At 30.7% G+C, this 11,225-nt stretch overlaps 1 long non-coding RNA gene across 1 annotated transcript in view; it reads right to left on the reverse strand.

The window, feature by feature from the left end:
* Positions 1 to 10,772, reverse strand: part of LOC117177312 — a 100,057-nt gene extending 89,285 nt beyond the window's left edge. The window contains exon 1 of the long non-coding RNA XR_004467684.1: positions 10,517 to 10,772. This is a non-coding gene — a long non-coding RNA (uncharacterized LOC117177312). The remainder of the gene's footprint in view (positions 1 to 10,516) is intronic.
* Between the last annotated feature and the right edge of the window lie 453 nt (positions 10,773 to 11,225).

Consider the following 11,225-nt stretch of genomic DNA (forward strand, 5'->3'; position numbering starts at 1 on the left):
AGCTCCAAGGAGATTATGTTGAAAAATAAAAAAAAATTTACCCAAAAAAAATTGTTTTTATACTTCATTCTAAGGACTTATTGAACTACCCTCGTATGTTAATTAGTTATTAAAATGTTACAAAGACTTACATTTACAATTTTTTTCTCTTTTTATAATCATGAGACATTTCTTTATAAAATAAATTTTATTGGATTTATTTTATAATTATTTACAATCAATTTCCAATCACAATTATTTTACCATTAAAATAAAATTTTAAAAGCTAAATTTTGTAATTATGAGACAAGTATTTTAAGACATTAAAGATTTTGTAAAGATTTCATATACTCGTACAAGAAAATAAGTATTATCAGTTTGTTTAAAAATTTATATGTAAATAATTATTATAAGGTTCTTAAGAATATTAAAAAAAAAAAGATTTTCGAATATATCAGATGTGTCAGAAAAATGCTAGGAGATTTTAAAGACTTTTTAGTTTTAATTTATAGGATTTGAAACAAAATTAGGAAAATTAATTATCCATTTAAAACGTTTTAAATTCTACAAGATATTAGTAACTCTCTTGAGTTTTTATCGCAAAAATTTAAAAAATCATTCAAAATGTAGAAAAAAATTTCATTATAATCTTCTAAATTTTCCCGAGCATTTGAAGAAACTTGTTTTATTCTCCTGAAACCTTTCGAGATTCTTTTATAGTTCCTAAACTTTATCTTGCGTTTCTAAAACACTTCTTAGGTTTAAATTTTGTTTGAATCTCATCAAGTCTAACAAATACTTTCTGAATTCACTTGATTATTATGTTTTTCTCTCTTGTCAGAACTTCCAATCTCTAATCTTTAAAAATTATTTAAATTTTTCCTAATTTTTTTTTAATTCTGCAAAATTGAAAAAATGCCTTTAAAGTTTTTCAGATGCTTTAAGAATATTTGAAATCTTTTGCAATGTTTTTAAATGTTTAAAAATAATATTCTTAAATTAATTGTTCGAAATAAAAAATTATGCTAATTATTCCTTTAAAAATCTTTACAAGTTTTAATTATTTTCAAATCGTTTCAAAATTTTTGAATATCTCTTGAACCTACTCAAACTTGAAAGAATTATGTTCCTTAATTTTTCTGAAGTTAAGTGATATGGAAAAATTACATTTCGTTTCAAAATATTTTACGTACTTTTTAAACATTTTATGAATTAATAAAAAATGTTTTGTAATCTTTTTTCAATTTTCTGTTAGAATTCATTCCAAAACAATTATTTACATTTTTTCCCAAGAAGTTTCTTTCATTATCTTTCATTATCTGAAAGTCCTTCACTTATCGACTTTTTAATATTATTTTTTCATTTCACATACATATCTATTATATCTTATCAAAATTTAATATAAAAATCTTAAATGTTAAGTGTATTTAAATACCACAATTTTTAATGCTAATTACTTAATCTGATTGAAAATAATTGAACCTCTTGCGAGTAAAAGCGGGAATTCTACTTGAGAAGAAATGTGCTGAAAGTAATTTAAAAAAAAAAATCATTTTAATTGTAAAGACTGATAATTGTACACAATTTCCAGGCACATCATTCTTATTCTTCTACAAGAATTTTTAAGTTTTTTAAATCGGTTTATCCGACGTTTCTAAAACTCTTCTGAAGCTTAAATTCTTCTTTAATCTCATCAATTCTACTCAATATTTATTGAATTAATTCGATTATTTACATTTGTTTTAAATTTGTAATGTTATAGAATTAAAAAATGTTGATTTTAAAACTTTCTACACTCTTTTTCGAAAATTTAGGAAATTGTTTGATGTGTTTAAAAATCTTCTTTAGTTTTCTTTTAAAGTACATTTTTCAAAATAAAAAATCATTACAAATTTTCCTACCAATCGTAAAAAAGTTCTGTTTCTAATTTTGTCAGACATTCTTTTATTGACTTTATTTTATTGATTCTTTTATTGATTCTTTATTGACAATTTTAAACATAGTTTAAAATGTATTGGAATTTTTTAAAATTATTTTTTCAAAATAAAAAATTATAGTAATTATTCGTAGAAACCTCAAAGAATTTTCTTCATTTTCGTGAAACCTTACAAAATTCTTTAACAACATCTTCACAAATTTCCACTATTTTCTAGTCGTTTAAAAATTCCTGAATATCTCTCAAACTTAGGCAAATTTGAAAGGTCATTTTTTTAACCAAAATAAATTTTTTTTAAATGTGCAACAAAATTGCGCAATAAATTTCCTGAACTTTCATTCTCTTGACACCCTGCGAAATTCAGTTTACTTAAAAACTCCTCCAAATAGCCAGTTAGCCACCGAAAACGAATCGTGAAGTTGGGGGAATTCGAGCAAATGCTCGTGCATTTTCGGCTCTACAGAATGCTGGCCTACGCAACATGTAGCAGAGCCAACTCACCGACACACTACGTTTGAATGTGTCGCTCCCAGATGGGAGAGTGGTGGGGGCCGAAAAATTCCACGTTCTGGAGACACTGTCGCTCGGTACGTGACGAATACAAAAAAGAACATTATATTACCATCGCACCACTCTTAAAAGGACCACTAAAAGGACCTTGAAAAGGACCCAAATCTCTCAGACTATCTCAGAGACTAAATCATTCAATCGACTCTGCTTATAGACTCAAATGGGCCAGGCCATTTCGCTTGAGAATACTCAGAGATTTCTATCGGTAGGGTATCGAAATATTTTTACGTGACAAATTACATGAAATATTTTTACGTGAGAAATATACATTTTGTACTTAAAATAAAATAGTTTAATTTTCAGGAAGGACATCAATTTTTAACCAATTTACATAATTTTTCCACTTAAAACATAAATCTTCATCAAAAAAGATTAAAGTTCTAAAAAAAAAATTTTTTCAATAAAAATAGGAATAGTTACATTTTCAGTTCTAAAAATGAACTTTGATATGGAAACTTATTTTTTCGCCGAAGAGATTAATTTTCCGCACCAAGAAACAAAGATTTTTCACAAAATACATGAAATTTCAACCAAATATTTGAATTTCTAAAGAAATTCTTAATCTACTATAAACCTAACCTAAAATAAAAATCCATCGATAAAACTAAAATGTTATGTAAAACACATAAATATCGATTTAGAGTAGTTCAATTTTTATTAAGAACATGAATTTTCAACAAATTTATGTAACTTTTCCATTAAAAAGGAAATTTTTTCAAAAAAAAAAAAAAAAGGATTAATTTTCGGTTACAAAATGAGTTTTTATATACAAACGTGAATTTTCAACGAAAGATATTAATTTTCCACGAAACAGAAACAAGATGTTTCACAAATTACAAGAAATTTCAATAAAAATTTTGAACTTTTGAAAGGAATTGTCAACCTCACATTTAAATTATTAACCGAGGAAATAAATTTTAAATGAAAAGGAAGAATTAGTCAATAAGAAGGTTAATATTCTACCGCCTAAGACGAATTATTAACCAGGAAGAATTTTTTTTTTCAATTGTTACATTTTCAACGAAATAATAGTCCCACCATAATTCTTTCCCTTTATTTGATGCCTTTCATTCAGGAAAATTTTCATAAATTTCATTTATTGTCATATACTATACGTATATACTGTACAGATGTTAAAAGAATATACTTATTTTTTAGTTTCTTCATATTCTTCTTATGCATATTCTAATAAAATATGCTCCTTCTTTTTTTTCTCATAAACTACACATATCAAATTGCACGCTCGTTTCACTTACTTCTTTGAGCGATCATTAAGGGCGCAAAATGCCAAAAACCTCTTTCAATTTGCCTCACACACCCTTTGATTGATACATGGCTAAAGACATCACTAAAGTCTAATAAAAAGAAAATAGGTAGGTTCAGGCAAAATTCTAATTTTATCACTGTATGACAAAAGAAAAAATTGTCTAAAAACTTATGCGTATTTGAATTTTGTGCTTTGTTTTTCAAAAAACCCTAATTTTTTTATGTATACCTAAATAACTGTTGAGCTAATTGAGATATTTGTTATTTTATATTTGATTCTAAACAACTCGCTCCAATGGTTAAGCTTGCATGATGTTGATAAGGTGCGTTTTTTCTATTAGTAAAAACTTTTAAAAAATATTTACAAGAAAAAAGAAGGTGGGGTTTTCTAGAAAATATTTTCTATTTTTTTGTCTTCAAGTTTTGAAAACATGAAAAACAAATATTTTATTGGAGAACCCCACCTTTTTTATTCTTTAACATTGTTTTTTTGAAGTTTCTACTAATAGAATAAAGCCTTCTTATCGGCAGAATGTGCGCTAAACCATTTTTAAGGCCAGGCAAACTATGAAAGATATCGCAAAAGAACAAGAAACTTTTTTCATGGAAATCTTGAGACGTGCAAATTTAAATCTTAAAATGTTTCTGTATCTGTCATTGTTCCCAAGAAGAAGTAGAAAATTCCATTGTAAAAAAACTGAAAAAAGCTGCACTGAATTTGCACAGTGAGTAAATAATATTATCACTAAATTGTGTGTCAAGCCTCCGATTTTTGTTAGTTCGCAGAAGAGAGTAACGGGCTTCTAGAAACAAACGATAATTTATCAACTACAAATGAACTTAGTACGTCTTGAAATATATATACATATTTTTTTTAATATACCTTATACCTCATGCCTTTTGCAATATTTTATGTACAATGTTTAAATCTTATAAATACATAAAATACTGCACACAGGAACAAACAGCGATAAATGTTTAAAAATACAAGAGGTTTGTGGATCTTAATTTGAGGCCGAAACGAAGGCTTTTATCCACAGATCGTGGGGAAAGAAATGCTTCCATTGATTTCGATAGTTCAGATAGCAGCTCCGAGGAAAATGTAATTAACGAAGCACCGCAAATGCCGAGTCCTTCCGGGTCTGCAAGCGATTCACATGAATCTTCCACAGAAAAATCCTCTGGCGAGGCTAGCGAAAGTTCCATTGAGGTGGATAGTGAAGAGGGACCAGCACTAAATGATGTTGTCATAGAGAACGTTGAAGAAGAAGATACAACTGGATCAAGTGCTTCAGAACTACTTAGTACGTCTTGAAATATATATACATATATTTTTTTTAATATACCTTATACCTCATGCCTTTTGAAATATTTTATGTACAATGTTTAAATCTTATAAATACATAAAATACTGCACACAGGAACAAACAGAGATAAATGTTTAAAAATACAAGAGGTTTGTGGATCTTAATTTGAGGCCGAAACGAAGGCTTTTATCCACAGATCGTGGGGAAAGAAATGCTTCCATTGATTTCGATAGTTCAGATAGCAGCTCCGAGGAAAATGTAATTAACGAAGCACCGCAAATGCCGAGTCCTTCCGGGTCTGCAAGCGATTCACATGAATCTTCCACAGAAAAATCCTCTGGCGAGGCTAGCGAAAGTTCCATTGAGGTGGATAGTGAAGGGGGACCAGCACTAAATGATGTTGTCATAGGGAACGTTGAAGAAGAAGATACAACTGGATCAAGTGCTTCAGAAAATAGTGACGTCGAGATGGAAGTGTTTCAAGATCCGCGTGATCTAAGTAAAAGGATTTTGAAAAATAGTTTTTTTGCAACAGGCCTAACGCATACTCAAGGAAACACTTTACTGAAAACCTTAAGAGCGGTTCCCTTTAATTTACACTACTTACCTAAGGATACTCGAACACTGGTAAACATACCAACAGCTGTTGCAAGCAGGTATATACAGGAAATTGCAGGCGGGGAATATCTTCACATTGGATTAAAAAAGACAATGATAAAAAAAACTGGAAAGTCTCCCGGAAAACAAATTGCCAGAAGTGATTATAATTTATTTAATTACAGACAGGTGTAAAGTAAATAAAGAACCGGATCAGTATTGGTCTATGCAATATAGAATTTTCAATATACCAGATAAGAGGGCCATTATTACTGGTATATTTAAAGGCAAGCACAAGCCCTCAAATTCATTTGACTTTTTCGATCAAGTAGTTCAAGAGATTGTCGAGATACAAGAACAAGGTGGAATTTTCATAGCTAATCGTCAATTACCTTTAGAAGTAAGATGCTTTATCGCTGATGCACCTGCAAGAGCATTTGCATTAAAACATTACGGTCGTACTGCCTCAAATGCCTGTTATAAGTCTAGAGTAGAAGGACATCGTTGTGAAGTTCAGGGCCAAGAAGGGGCAATGAAGGGGCGAAGAAAGTTATTTCAGCTCACGTAGATGGAAAATTCGGACACCGAAGATTAAATGGCAGAAAAATCGAAATTCAAAAAGAGAATATTACCCCTCCAAATTCAATCGTCGGCGGCCACCTGAAATCTCGGCGTATTGCCACTTCAATGTTACTGAATTCAGACAACTCTTACTGTACACTGCATCTGCTGTTTTCAAAAATATTCTTTCGGAAGATTATTATGAGCACTTCATGATACTCCATTGCGTCATGCGACTTCTAGTTTCAGAAGAAACAACACCAGATTTACATCATTTCTGTCAAGAGGCTTTGGAAACCTACGTGACATTATGTGAACAACTGTACGGGCAACAATTTATATCCTACCATGTACATTCTTTGTTGCACTTGGTAGCAGATGTTCATGAACTCGGAGCTTTGGACACATTTAGTGCATTTGAGTTTTAAAACAACATGCCAACAATTTGCAAATTTATTAGAAAGCCTGAACTCACTCTTCAACAAGTCCTCAAATGAATGTACTGTCTACATTCGACCATGAGAATGCCATGCTGCAGGACCTCTCCTCGAAGGTTTGCCTGCCAACCTTTGCCGTCAGTATCACAATGTGCAAGTTGGAAAAGTCGCTTTTGCAACAAATTCGCGTGACGACTGCTGCATACTTAAAGATTAGAGAATCTGCCTTATAGAAAAAATTGTGCAAGTAGAAGAAACTATTTTTCTTATTGTCAAAATTTTTAGAAGGATAAGTTCAGTGTATGACGTTGGATTACCGTCACAAGCAGTTGGAGTCTATCATTGTTCTAATTTACACAATGCAGTAGAAGCAGTTATTCTAAATGACTTGGAAAACAAATGTTACAGAATTCCGCATTGGAGTGAAGTAGAAGAAGAGAATATTGTATCAACTTAGTGGATTTGTTGTACGTTCCTTACGTCTCTTGTATTCCCGCAAAATTAGACAATTATTTAATATATTGGATAAGAATCAACTGTCGTGTACATTTCAGTCAAAGAATTGATTCCAGTTTGTCAATATGGCTTATTTAGTCAATTTGAAAGGAGCGGAGAAATCCAATGCCAAAAGAGACATACGAACATCCAATAGCGGAAGACCCATTAGCTTACCAGACAATTTTTAACATCTGAAGATGATACTCACCTGACTGCGAAATCAAAATATGGATCCACTGTCAAGGCTCAGCTGAAACGATTGCGAGAAGTTGCTGCGCAAATTTTCAAACAGGAGGTTCAATGCAACATTGGCATGAAAAATATTGACCCTGAGATGGAAGAAGTAGGAAGTGTTTCCACGATAAAAAAGGCTCGTAAGTCGAAGAACAACACAAATGCCTTACGGACCATTCTATCACCTGAGACAAAAAAATTGCAAGCTGCTGCCTCTTCTACGACCAATGTAGCACTGAAGTTAGCCGTTGAAAGAGCACAGTAAGTTACTTTATAATATTCTAAACTCAAAATCTGAACTTTGATATGATTTCTTTGCCTTTCGTGGTATAAAATACTGTTCGATATTTGTGTGGAGGGTGATTTTTAAGTAATAAAACTTTTCTAAAACGTCTCATTCGTTAAATAATCACCTCTGACACACGTATCGAAATGTACTATCTCATACTTCTCATGTAAAGATTAAAGAAAAATATAAAGAAATACTTTTACCAATTTTCCCAATTTGTTTTCATAATATATTTCATGTTTTTGTTTCAGAACAAAAGCAGCAGAGAACTCTTCTTCCAATTTGAGAGAAAACTATTCAAGGGTCACGAAAGTTCATACAAAACAAACTTCAACTTCCTTACATAATTCAGCGTTAAAAACAGTCACCGTACTTGGAAAGTAAGTTTTCATTGACGCATCTAATTTACTAACAGGTAGTTTAACAGATCTCCTAAAAATTCACATTAATTTAATCGAATATTTCATGTATTATGTGTTTGTTGTAGTGCAAAAACAGCAGACACGAGCTTTTCTATCAGTCTCAAAGAAGTTGCTGTGCCAAAAAGGAAGCCCTATGAAGTACAGGGAAAATGCTTACAAGAAAGCGGAGATAAATTGCCACTTATCGAAGAATCACTCGAACCGGAAATGGGAGATAAAAGAACCTCGAATGGAAATGAAAGGTGCTTGAGAAAATTAATTGTTACGAATTTGAAAGAGACAATATTTTATAAGTACGAATAATCGGGTTACTTTATCTACTTATTCAAAAGCACATTTAGTTTAATTATTTGTTAGAAAATTGTGTTCATCTTTTCTTAGATTGGAAATGTCACCTTCGCTCGTCTTGCAGCAAGAAGGATGTACAAAGGATATCTCGATCTTCGATTTCGATGGACTTTGTGCAGACTTGCAGTAAGTTAGTTATAAATAATATTTTCCTGGATATTCTAGGTTGTTATAAATCAGCAAAATGTTTTACTTTATTAACTTATCGTTTCAGGATTGTGAAGGAGCAAAACCTTATGATATTGTTGCAACATGATGCTTTAACAACAAAGCATGATGTTTTAACCAAAGAAGTGGATAAAATATTTAAAATCCTAGAAGACCGACAAAAAGAAGCGATTTTTTCTCGGTCTAAAAATCCTCCAACGGGAAGAGAAAACGTGCAAATCCTATTCCTCTCAATCGACTTATTAAAAATTCACTAAAGCATTTATTTAACATATTTTTCATTATTAAATCTTTTTGTAACTTATAAACTTGAAAAATATTTAAATTTATATTTATTTATATTTTAATAATTTGTTTATATAAGTTATTTAAACGTCTTAAAGAAATGCATCAAATAAATCTATTTAAATGTGTGACTTAAAATAATTTTAACTCCAGAAAGGCGGACTTGAATTGATTAGAATTCAATTTTCAAAACTTATATTCCACATGAAGGCATTGAAACAATTTGTGATTTCTATTTTGTGAACTTATTGCAAGAAATAAAATAATCATAAAAATAGAACACTTTTGGGGAATAGAAGACATCTCTGTGAGGTTATCTGTCGGTAAAATTACAAGGAATTAAATATATTGAAAAGACGTACTCTCCTATTCTTATGACATCTTAGACAGATAGAAAAAAGCTTATTCAAAATAATACAATAATCTTCACTTTTACGCTGCAATCTGAAAATAATAATTTTTCTCTATTCAATGTCCATATTTCAAAGGCCCTGACTCTATTCTTGAATACACAACAGAGATATGGGAAGTGATACGGATAACGAAACAGCGGTGTCGAAATTCCGCCAAAGATGGGAAAGCCAATGACAAATTTGAAAACCTGAGCTACCCAGAACTGATAAAAAAATTAGATTAATTGAAGATGAGATGCAAGGCCGAGACGAATTTGGCGAAGAGGAATTAGCGGACAGTGAGTTCGAAGAAGAACAAGAAGAGGGAATAGAGGATCAAACATTATAAATTGGTGAAAAGTAGATGATTTAGTTAGAATTTTAGGATTTAGTTAGATTTATATTTTAGGATTTAGTGTTTAATTAAATTAAAATTGTTCATATTGTACATATTAAAATTACGAAAACTTACATATCACAAGCGTACAAAAGATAGAGTTTTAATCCTATTATTTCCAAATCACAATACAAAAACATGATTTACATGTTCTTTTTTGCTAAATGAGCACCGAAACGGTGGTATATATTGTAAATGTTTTTGCATTGTCATTTGAAGATAATAAAATTAAAAGAAGACGAAAGAAAAAAAGAAAATAAATAAAAATTGAAAATTAAATCTTTCTTGTTCCTTCCTTTATCATGAACAAAAGAATTTTAAGACCCTACTTACGCGCGCACTGGGTGCTAAAATTGCATGGTGCGCTAAAATTGCTATCTGGGTCTAGGCCCATGCTTTATGCTTGGTGGACATTGTCGCCTCTATACCCATCTTCAATCTACGCCTCTACTATTAATTTTCCGTTTTCTTAAATTCTAAAGTAAATAGATAATTTCAGTAGAATTTGAAGCACGTGCCTTTTTAAATATTTAACAAAATTATGAATGAAATTATAACTTAGGAATTTCTTATCACCGCTTACCCGCGTTCTCCATATATTTCTATTCATTTACTAAATTTTTGTAAATGAGGATTATTTTCATTAATTTATATAGACATTTACATCATTTTATTGATATGCATATCATTTCATTATAATATATTATAAATAAATTATTTCACACGAATGTGAATGGGTTTGTTTGTGCTCATTTATATGCGTGTAGATGCGAATTAGAAAAACGAATATTATCATAATACAGGCTATGATATCGATATTTTACATTTACCTATTTCTGCTTTCAGACACAAAACAATGTTATTTTTTTTCTCTTTAGTTGATGATACTGCATTTCATTTGCGTGAAAAGGTAACATTCCCCAGGTGCATTGAAAGGTTATGTCAACCATATTTCGTCGTATTTTTCTACATTACAATGATTAGTAGTTATACATTTTTTTAATATTTTATTATCAATGGCACAAATTGCATTATTTTCAAACTAGTTTAATTAATTTATGAATTGTACCACTCCTTTATCTTTTACTGGATATTTTCGCTTAGAGTTGGGTCGCGGTAATATTCTCCGTAATTTCGGCAGGAAAATCACCGTCATTACCGGTAACGTTTCTTTCGCTTCTTTCGTTACCGCTGTGACGTAGGGCTAAAGCCTACTTAGTAAATGCATACGCCATCTAGCGGCTTTAAGCATACATGCTCAAGTCAAATAGGGACTTACGTTACCGGTAATATTTAAAAATTCTAAAAGCGCTAAATTGAAATTAAAACTTGAAGATCAGAACTGATAAGAAAATAAAAAACCGAATATTCAAATCAAGCCGATCCCGTAGGACTGTAAATGAAACCCGAAACCCCAAAAATACAAAATAACGGTACGAAAACAGTAAAATGAAAACACAATGAATAAATTAAGTAAATAAAACGTAAATTGGAAAAGAAAGCAAAAGAGGACCCCATAATCATAAATACTTATGTTCG

Source organism: Belonocnema kinseyi, chromosome 7, assembly GCF_010883055.1.
Source record: "Belonocnema kinseyi isolate 2016_QV_RU_SX_M_011 chromosome 7, B_treatae_v1, whole genome shotgun sequence".
In the NCBI taxonomy this organism is placed as follows: domain Eukaryota; kingdom Metazoa; phylum Arthropoda; class Insecta; order Hymenoptera; family Cynipidae; genus Belonocnema; species Belonocnema kinseyi.